Here is a 10,966-nt window from a genome sequence, read left to right on the forward strand (position 1 = left end):
TTTTTCAATGAAATAATGGTATTAGCTTGAGGTCGTTGGCGTGGTAGCGGTGGGAAAGTCAGTGCGGTCTCAATTCCTCTTCCTATCGAAATTCTGGAGAGAATGATCATATGCGAAATCCCTCATAATGAACTAGCTATTAGCTGAAGCTATTTTCCACGCGTTGATATGACCGGTTAGGCCCAACTTCGTATTACCTCTTTTTGGGGCGAGTCAGGGCCTGCAGACTCAACTGGATCTGAACCTCTCTGCTCGAGTAAAGTGCCCATATACCAATACATACCATTCTACCTCCTAACCTTTAAGCTCCCATCTCTTGTCCTTGCTTCGGCCTGCACAAACCAACCAGGACAAGGAATGAACTTCTCGGCCTAAGCTAGGATCTTATCTTCGAATAATTCCTATATTTTAAGCTTTAGTGTTTCTTTTGTCTCTAGACAGGTTTATTTTCCTTACATAACTTTTGCAAAGCAGCTATGGTCTTCTACAACTCCTTACACACCTCTTAGAACTCATTTTCAGTGACATCGCCTTACCGCAGCTCCGTTGCTTGTCAATTGCCAACCCTAGTTAACCACTTCGATTTATTATGCGAAAAAAATGTGCTCATTCAAAAACTAGCACGTAGTGCCCAACATCGGCGCTGATATTTAGTGTTAGTTTTTAAGAGGACGCATACCTCGAGCTCAATCGGTCTTTTTTGTGACGGATTACTAGCTTAAAACTCATGTACCTATCAACTTGGAATTTTCAGGGTACATAAAATCGGCCGTAGTCAACATTTTTCCTGCATCTCCAACTTGATCACTTTACTTTTTAACCGTTTTCTTTGATGATTTTTTTTACTTTTGAGAATCAGGAAAATGCTGAGCAGATGTCATGGTCAAGGGGACTCTATTGTAATATTCGTGGTCATGATATTGTGCTTTTTCTGTGTCAATTGTTTTAAGTGTTGTCTACAGCACCCTGTGTTCATATGCTCACTGTTGAATAAACGTTCGTAAAAACATGACATGGCGCAGCCGGTAGTGCTCGATTAGGGCCATGTGCTCGATAGTACGCAGTCAGACGACGTGTTCAAAGTTAAGGGTGAATAAGAAAGTTTCGAGGATGCAGCAAGCGAACTCTTAGCAAGTGTTCGCTTAGTCCGTTAGTCTTAACGGGCAATGTCAGTGATAATTTCCGGAAGTTTAAGCAGAACTTGGAGATGTATATGTTAGCTTCTGGACTGAAAACAAAACCGAAGGAAGTTAAGACTGCCATTTTACTGAATGTAATAGGTGAGGACGGAGTTGAGCTCTTTCATACGTTTAATCTGGAAGAAGAAGAAGATAAGTCAGATTACGATAAAGTACTACATGAATTCGAAAAATACGCGAATCCTAGAAAGAACGTGGTAGTTGAACGATTTCTGTTTAACACGCGCAAACAGCAAGAAGGTGAGCCCTTTGACTTCTCTGTCACTGACTTGAAAAAGTTAGTCAAAACCTGTGACTACGGTAATCAGACTGATAGTGTTCTGAGAGACCGAATTTTTCTCGGAATACATGATTTGGCTGTTCAGGAGAGATTTCTACGGACACCGAAATTATCTCTGGATAAGAGCATCGAGATCTGCAAGCAAGTACTTGCCTAAGACAGTAGTGTAAATGGTGTCCAATTGTGTAAAAAGTGCAATTATAAGCATAAAAAAGGAGAATGTCGAGCATTTGGTAAAATTTGCAATTATTGTGGAAAGCAAAATCATTTTGCAATTGCATGTAAAGTTAGAAAATTGTATAATAGTACAAAAGTAAAATCGTTTGACTTATCTGCCCAAGACGTAAGTGTTGAACACAATCTTAATGATTTTGTAATTGAAAGTGTTGTGAGCAGTTTAAGTATACAGTTGATTCGAATGTCTGGTCTGAGATTATTAATGTTAATGGTGTAAACGTCAAATTTAAACTAGATACCGGTGCTCAAGTGAATGTTCTGCCTTACAGAATACTGACACATTCTAAAAGTGATAATTTGTTGAAGGTGGAATTGAAACCCACGTCATTAATATTAGCATCATTTGATGGTCATAAAGTTTTCGCTTTAGGTTTAGTTGTTAGTTTTAGTTGCTTTAGTTGTTTTAGTTGCGTAGGTTAGTTTTATGCTTTAGGTTTTTTTAAAGAAGCCACTTGGAGTGGCAAGTCAAAACACTACGCAGAGGAATTTTCAAACGTTCTGGATTTCTGGATTCCGGATTTGAGATCCTCAACTGTAATATGCTGGGAAGGTTCATCAAGAATGGCTCTTTTTACTGAACAGGATGAAAATGAACAGCTAAATCTACCTCTTTATGTAAATGAATTAATGAACCAGAACTTAATAGCATCACTAACTCATGAAAAATAGGGGGTAAATTTGGCATTTTTGCACTTAAAAGTTATGAGAAAATGACTGAATGAGAAGTACCTTTTTTGTCATAACTTATCTTTTTCATCCACTCATAGAATTACCTGATAGAATTGTAATATTGGGTCTGACTAAAGGACCCCATAGGAAATGGGGTCTCGAACATGAGCTGATTTTTTTTTTGGAAGTTTGCGATGAAGATGGAGCAGCCTTAACTCTTGCAACTGAATGTCGGGCGAGGTAAGCGCATTGGGGGTTTCACTCTCCACCAAAATTTTTCCTTTACGGCAACTGCCGCTGATACATCTGATGAGGAGACCACTAGCCCAGGGCAATCCATCCTCAAATACTCCATTTTTCCAAATACATTGGAGTCCAGCTAATACAGACACATGCAACCCAAACATCAGCTTAATGCAAACAGCTCTACGATAAAATATTTTCAAAGAAAATTGACTTTTTTATTTACAGTATAGTTATATTCTTTAATATTTAGGTGCTAAGCACAGTATAATAATTCTTTCATGTACATATTTTAAAGTATAGTACACAATATAAACTACAAATTCCATACATTATTCAATATTTTATTTAAAGTCAATGACAGTACAGTGTTGAAAGTCATTAATTTAGAACAAGCGAAATAAAGAAAATTAAATGAGCGAAATTAAACTCTATATAGAATTCTGATACTTTGGCCTACTTGCAATTAGGAATAAACTCAGTCATTGCCGTTTGTCACAGTATCGGTAGACTCTAGGCCTATGTGTAGTTTTGCCACCGCCTCATTAGTTATATTCCGTATCTAATGTCCCCAAAAAACACTTCGAAATTAACTTACAGCAATATTCCAATGAAAATATGTGTAGCTGGTTTAATAATGCATACGATTTTATAGTGTAGGAACTGCTAAGCTCCCCAGGGGAAAATTGCTGGCCTCATACCTGTTGGGAGTGTAAGATGCAATAATAGACAAAACAAAAAAGTAAGCTTTTCTTACTCTTGACAAGTATTTATGTAATTGTTATTTTCTCTTTCTTGTTCCATCTCTCCCTCCCATTGCTGGCCTGAGGAGCCTATGGATTCCCACATAACTTACTCACTCGTGTGGCCATGTGAACCCATGATGGTTTTTGGCCTCGCAAACGAACCGCATTCACTCTTCTGTCATTTCTATTTCCAGTCCACATCTCCTTACATCCTTTGGCACTTGGTCTCACAAACGCAGTCTTGGTCCGTCACTTGTCTTATCAATTGGTCTATAGTTAACAGGCTGTTTTATCATATCGGCTGTTAGTTGACAATTTAAAGATGGGAAAATATAGCGACTAAAAAGGAATAGCCAGAAACAGGAAATAATGGAGACAGCGTTGGCGCAAGGGACCTACGAACAGGCAAAACTCCAGATGATGAAGATATCCATCTTAAAAAATTGCTTTTTATTGTTACAATTATATCTGGCTCACTACATATAAATCTCTCTCAGTTATCTATTTATTTCTGATTCTTAAAACTACCCTTCCTATACCCTTCAGCATGGAAAGAGGGATATTATTTTAGAACATTGGCGGGTAGGCCCTATCCTTCCTGGAGTGTAGGGTAAAAGATTGTTTCTTTATCAATTGCAAGACTATTAGGTTGGGTGTAAGGTCTTTAGTTGAGGTAGGAAGTTTTGGAGCTCTATCATTCTTAGTAACGGACATTAACCTTGAAAAAAGAACCTCTCCTCTAATTTTTCTGTACTCCTTTACGATAGAAATTGATAGATGCTGAGTCGTGCGATAGCGAGTCGCTGACTCCATAATGATGCATTGTGAGCGTGAAATATGCAACGACATTACCTTTTTCCCTTTACCTTTATCGTTTCTGCACCTTCTCGTATTTCCTACGGACTATTTGGATTATATAGACATTCCTCTTTGGCCTTCATAAGGTACCTGTTCATTTTTCCAAAAGCACGAATTAATTATGCCTCTTAAATAGGGAGGAATCCGTCAAATAATATTACCTTTTCCACTACTTTTTAGGCTTCCTTTTACCTTGGTTGCCATTTAAAATTTTCCCGTGGCGTGTTTGAACGTGAATTTTTTTTCTCTCATGAGTAACGTTATAGAGTTTCTTTATAGGCCTCGTAAGTTGGACTACTAATGAATATTTGTAACGCTTAATATATTTATAGGTGGTGAATCCACTCATTGATCTAGTTCGTTGGTATTACCGCCTCTCACTCCGCATTATTTACCTCAAAGTAATCGTCATATAGCATCATATACAGAGGTATATTACTATCAATTGTGCATTTTATCGTTCACTTACCTGAACTAAAATTTTCTCCAAAACTTTATCCCAAGATTCCTTTAGTTTATCAAATGGACTCCTGATTCATAGGCCTGATAAACACGATCGTTTTTTCTGTCCCTTGGAATAAGAGGTCGAGTGATAGGTTTTTAAGGATCAAAATTGTGATCGCCCGACCCATATTTTTCTGAATGCCACGCTCATTCCCACCGTCCCTCTTTCCATTGCTTATTACCTCACATTCCGTATTTTCAAATGTCATTCAATCAAGATCCAAAGCATAGAGTTACAATCGCTGTTAGCGGCCGTGCATTTCGATTGGCTGATCATTAAGCGGAAGATCCGTTTTGTTTTAGATTTTTCGACTCATGATAGCTTGTCCACCTACCTGAAAACAACTGTTGAGTAAATATTCTTTGAGAAAGATCAGCTGGCTTGTTTCCCCACCCAACACTAGTACGACCCTCGAAGTATCGTAGAGGCTGTTTGTATGGTAAAAAACAACCCATTCCCAAATTATAAACAATAAATAAAATTGTATCAATTTTATTTATGGAAGAGAAGATAATTCGCGGTAGTTTCGCACCTAATATTTTTGTATTCCAATTCATGACTCTTTTTTATCACCGAAGGCGTCTATCCGCAGGTAATTATAATTAATATACCATACGGATCAGTAATTATAATGATACTCACATTTGTGAGCAGGAAAGTTGACTGCCAGATGAATTGGCTTTTTGAGCCGTCTTTGTGCGTTTCATTTCATAATATGTATAATGCTAAGTAATAAACTGTCAAATCATATTAATTTTAGTGAGTCGTGAATCCACATTTTTTACTGACTGAGTCACATATTGTTTTACTTTATGATTAATGCCAAATCAGCATCACTGGTCCTTAGGATTGGTTTGACGCAGCTTTCCACTCAATGCACGTATCAGCTATTTTTTCACACCCACGTATTTCACCCCTTTCACATCTTTCTTTGCCTGTTCCATATATTTCATTCGAGGCCTTCCTTTCCCGGTCTTGCCATATACCAGTCCCTCGACGACTGTGATCGTCAGGCCATCATTTCTCAAGGAATGGCTGCTTTTTCGCTTTCTCATCATGGTTTACGTGACCCTTCTCTCCTCCTCCGTTCAGGGCATCAGTATTTCTCACTCCGTCGATCCATCCGATCCTCATTATTCTTTTGATGCACCACATTTCGAAAGCCTCTACCCTCGACTCTATGCTACTGTCATTTTGCATTGCCCCTTTCGGTAGAGAGTCAGTGTGTAGAGATTTCACCTTCTTCAAAACAAAAACTAGTTTTTTAAATTCCCTCGATAGTAGGTTTGGACATACTAAATGGGAGATAGTGTCAGTCAGCAGTCGATTAACTATTAAGTCTCTTTGCAATTGATATTGGAAACTTCTTTTCTGGATTAGTACGTAACGTGAATCGAAACTTCGTCATTGAGTTGAACGAATGTAAGTTGTTGGCTACTTTATGGCATTCGGCGATCCCAGAGAACTTAAGCAATGCCTTCCTACTTTTCAGTGTTGCCTGTTCAATCATTCAGATTCTACTTATTCCCGTGAAGAACAGGGCATGCAATTTCACATCTTTCAACTGGTGATGTATTCCTCATTTCATTCCGAATTCGATGGCCTGCATTCGTCCCCGGTCATGAGTGCTGGAATAAAATCTCTGGTTCGCTCGAATTAACGACACGACACCTGCGATGTAAAAAAAGTCTCACGAAGGGGTCTACGTATTGAATATTCTGTTTTGAAGGTGTCAAACCGACGTTGACTTCTATTGTAAAGTAAACCTAATTAATCGTTATTGCGGTATCTTCACACTTCATCTCTCTGCATTAATAATGGTTATCGTCAGTTTTTTACAAAATATAAATTCATTTTGCCACCCTGTTATTGATTTCGATTGGTATACTACTCCTCATTGCTGATTTTTTATATTAATTTTGGATGTGATATTGTCCATCCACCATTTTCGCAGTGTGTAAGAAGATTAATTTTCTATGCCTTAATGTGTATGTTGAAGGAAATAATTACAAGCCGACGAAAAAGGACAGCGGTAAACATTTTATAATACAGATATCAAAGCAACTTTGAATGTAAACCGAACCCTTGGGATATTGCAATGAAACTACGATCACTTAAAGATAATTGTTATTTGGCTTGACTATTGGTAATTTTGCCGGTCGGAGAAGAGAAGATCGATGCTCAGGAATATTAAAAGAACATTATATTTTATGTTATTAACTTTGCACTATACCGGAGGGAATGAAACCTCATCTATTTATTAAATATTGACCTAAAATATATCAATGTGTAAAATACCTTATTTATTTGACATATCGTGGAAAATTTTCTATAAATTTCAGGAGAAATAAAAGTTATCTCAATCTGTAAATTTTGCTTCTGATGTATTCATATTCACTTTTGTTTAAAGGTTATTATAAAATTTACTGCCGAGCATTGCCTTATTTGTATGTAATGGCAACCCCTAATCAAGACTTATCTTCTAGTTATCTTCGGGGTATCTAATTTCACTGTTAATGTATGCATATGTTGTAATATTTTAGGGCAGTGAAATAAATATCTTTATCTTCATCTTATCTTTTTAAATCTTTTGAGAAATAGACTATAAGAGTTTTAATGTAATATAGACATTTTGTGAAGGATAATTTGTGATTTACGAACTAACTTGGATTCTCTTCTCTCTTCTTCACAGAATGAAAGCGTTGGAAAAAGTGTCTGCGGAGCAAGGAAGAGTGAAACCACCGAATGAAGAAATTCAAGTCATCGGCTGCATAGATGAAGAAGGAAGAGATAAGGCGTCTGTGAGGGGATTTGAATGTTAGGCTGTTCATCGCTGGGAGTTCTCGGCAAATGAGCGATACTTTCGTGCGAGCGCCTTTTACATATACATTCACATTTTCACACAAACGACACACATGGTATGAATCAAGGTATTAAAGTAAATAAAACCTCAATGAGTGATCACGTCAATCGAACGAACACAAATCAAAGAGTCAAAATTGACTCGAAGAGTAAAGAATGGTTAAATGCAACTAATGAGAGGTTATGATAACTGGTACCAAATCACGTGAAATAAAGTCCCAAAGATCCCAAGTCCCATTGGCCGAGAAAAAGGTTGAGAAAATGATGAAAATAGCGCTAAAGGTATGGATCCAAAATGATTGATGAAATGGTATTTTTAACCTTAGTATGGTTTATTTAGATGATGAGCTCAAAAAATAGGTAGGGGTGTGTGAGTGCGTTCGTGTGTACGTTTGAATGGTCCCTTTTTTGTGTGTTGCCCTTTGCATTTTGTTTGTTCTTGGGGAGGGTTGTGAGGGAAGTGTTAGGTATATTTATGCATGTGCATACTAATCCTACCTCTTGTTATAGGGAGTTATGGCAGTGGTAATAAGATTCACACAGCGTTAGTTCAACAAGATATATTCGGATATAAACGGATACAACTCAATTGTACATTAGGCGCGAACAAACACAGAGAGACCACTAGCGTGCACCGGAAGTGCGCGCGCACACAATCGACAATCATCCAATACAATCGATAGTATCGAGCAATCGATACAGGATCATAGCAGACAGACATAAAGAAACTATTGAGCACACCCTTCAACACCTCTCCCTAGGCACAAGTCAGCCCCGGATTTGGCGAGCAGAAGACAGAAGACGACGGTCGAAGAGGACATAGAGCATGCTTCTACGTTTCTTGAAGAACGTATGCTCATGGCGCCATCACGTTACAGTAAGATTACATTCCACTCTCAATCATAATCATATGCCACGAGAAATCACTTTAAAATTTAAAAAACTTATTTATTGGATACACTCAATTATGTAAACGAGTAATTTTCAACTGAAAGTGGTTTCCTTTTAAGCAAACGTTTTATTTTTATCTTAGAATTTCAAGCTTAATTTTAACGTTAAAGTGGTGATATTGGAAACATAGTTTCACAATTCAAGATCAATAGACAGTGAGGGATCTTGATTAATTAATTAAATCTGTACATGTATTTGCGTATTTGAGGAATTGTCTTAATTACCAATATCAAACTCTTGTGTATATCTATCATTATTTTTAAAATAAACTGCCACATTCATTTGATTTTTAAGTGGTGTTAGTTCAGTCTTTTCTCGTTTGAAATGCGGAATTTCTGTTAACATTCGCATTTTTCTCTTCACAGTTTGAATTGCAACTATATTCTCATTCCCGGAATTGATTCGGAAGAAAACGGAACTGCTCTGAATTATGAAGACTTCAGAACGGATTCAATGGAATTAGGTACTTCATGGTAGGAATGGAATTCATTTATTTCCTTTTCAACTTATACACACATTTTGAGCCATTGAATGGATGCAAAAAATATTGTTCCCTTCATTAATATAGCAAAAGTAAACCAATTGTTGGGAAAATGTGACTTTGGATTTGTATAAATTATTGCGTTTTGATGAATTGCTGCTTTGGTAACTGCCTTTCATATTCGATGTAAAAATTTATGAGCCAGTAATATTAAAATGTTCATCATGGAATTACCTGCCATTAAAAAGTGTTCCACTCGTACGAAAGTGGGTTTCGCACTTAGTCATATACAATGAGGAAAGATTTTTTTTCGGAAATTGATCATGAAGGAAACTTAATCATTTCTGTTTCCGAATTGGTATATTGTAATTTATTGTAATTATTCATGAGATTATATTATGATGCTATTCTTCCTCTATAGACATCAACTTTAAATTAACATTTCCAGTTCCTTCATTTCATGCACTATTTATAAATGTTTCAATTTTCTGAGTAATTAGTTGACAATTTTTTGGTTTGACATTAATATGAAACCTGTCCGACCCCCATAAAAGGGTTCCCTCAATCATAAAAGCAATGATGTAATGCAGCACAACAGCTTACTCTAGTACTACTCTGTAATCAAGCTCTAGATTATCACTGTACATATTTTAATGAAGGCCATGTAAAAAATATTTGAGTTAGATAGATAATTGTGCTGGAAATTCGTTAATTCTTTTCTCTTCAATTAAGAGAATATTAATTTCAGCCACCTTCAAATATAACATTTTGCGTAAACTTATTAGTGAATGAATTGATTTGAATTATTTTATCCAGTTCTTGCTAATCCTGTCCTCCGTAAGATATTATAATTTTTAATAATTATACCGAGGACAAACCTCGATGATATAGTTAATTTCATCGTGAGTACAAATGATGCCTTTCATTGCAACAGGTGATACTTCTGAATACTACGTTACCCTGGAGAAGAGGTGCATGGAACTACATCTCAAGAGCCGAATATTGAATAAATTGAAGGAGCAGAACGCCTGGAGTTGTGTTGTTTTCATCAGTGGACTGCGGACTGTTTGTGTGTGCTATTTTATTGCTTTGTGCTTGATTGTATTTTATTTATTTATTGTAATGTGTTGTTTTTTACAGCTTTATGGGAGATTTAGGCAGGAGAGTAGGAAAGAATCTATCAGGATTCGTTGGTCGTCTACATGCGTAGCTTATCTATCAGGAAAATAGTTGGTACCGACTGAGTACTTAGGTCGTCGCCATGCGTAATTTAGTTCAGGTTCGTAGTGTTTTCACCGTTAGAGGGGCTGCTGCGATGGTTTGGTTTTTTAGACTATCATGGGGTACACCGTAAGTGTGTGAATGTTGCTTGGTGTGAGTGAGTGAATGAATTGTGTGCTTGCTTTAGTAGTAGTAATAGTGTTAGTAGTGGTACTAACACTAAATGTCCCTTCCTTTACTATCGCCCCTACCCCAACCTCCCTCCCCCTCAAATCCAAACTGCTTCCTCTACGTGGGGAGGGGGAGTAACAGGAAATTCTATACCATACCATTTGTAATGTGTTCATGGTTAAATAAAAACACAGTACTATTCCACAACCTTATATTTTTGCAGTCTACTAGTTTCAACGTTACAACGTCATTATCAAGACTAACTGAGAAATGCATACAACATCCAGCCTTATTTATCCAACAATAGTGTGAGGGAAGGAGGAGGGGGGGGAACTAAATGAGGAGGAGCATTGAGCATTGTTGGTTGGGCATTGTTGGTTGGATAGGAGGTTCAAAACAAAAAGTATAAAAGTTTGGGGAGGTGGGGAGGGGGCAGGCAGGTAAAAGTCAGGTGGTAACGAGGTTAATGAGAAGGGGAGGAGGAAGGATTGTCAAGGAAGAAGTCAGATTTTAAAACAGTAGATAAAAAGTTAGAACATTTGA

The 10,966-nt window shown here is 37.1% G+C and overlaps 1 long non-coding RNA gene across 1 annotated transcript; it reads left to right on the forward strand.

The window, feature by feature from the left end:
* Positions 1-8,366: 8,366 nt before the first annotated feature.
* LOC124167322 lies at positions 8,367-10,586 on the forward strand. Its single transcript, XR_006866659.1, has 3 exons — positions 8,367-8,476; positions 8,916-9,023; positions 9,966-10,586. It is a non-coding gene; the product is annotated as an uncharacterized LOC124167322 (long non-coding RNA).
* The last annotated feature ends 380 nt before the right edge of the window (positions 10,587-10,966 follow it).

Source organism: Ischnura elegans, chromosome 10, assembly GCF_921293095.1.
Source record: "Ischnura elegans chromosome 10, ioIscEleg1.1, whole genome shotgun sequence".
NCBI lineage: Eukaryota > Metazoa > Arthropoda > Insecta > Odonata > Coenagrionidae > Ischnura > Ischnura elegans.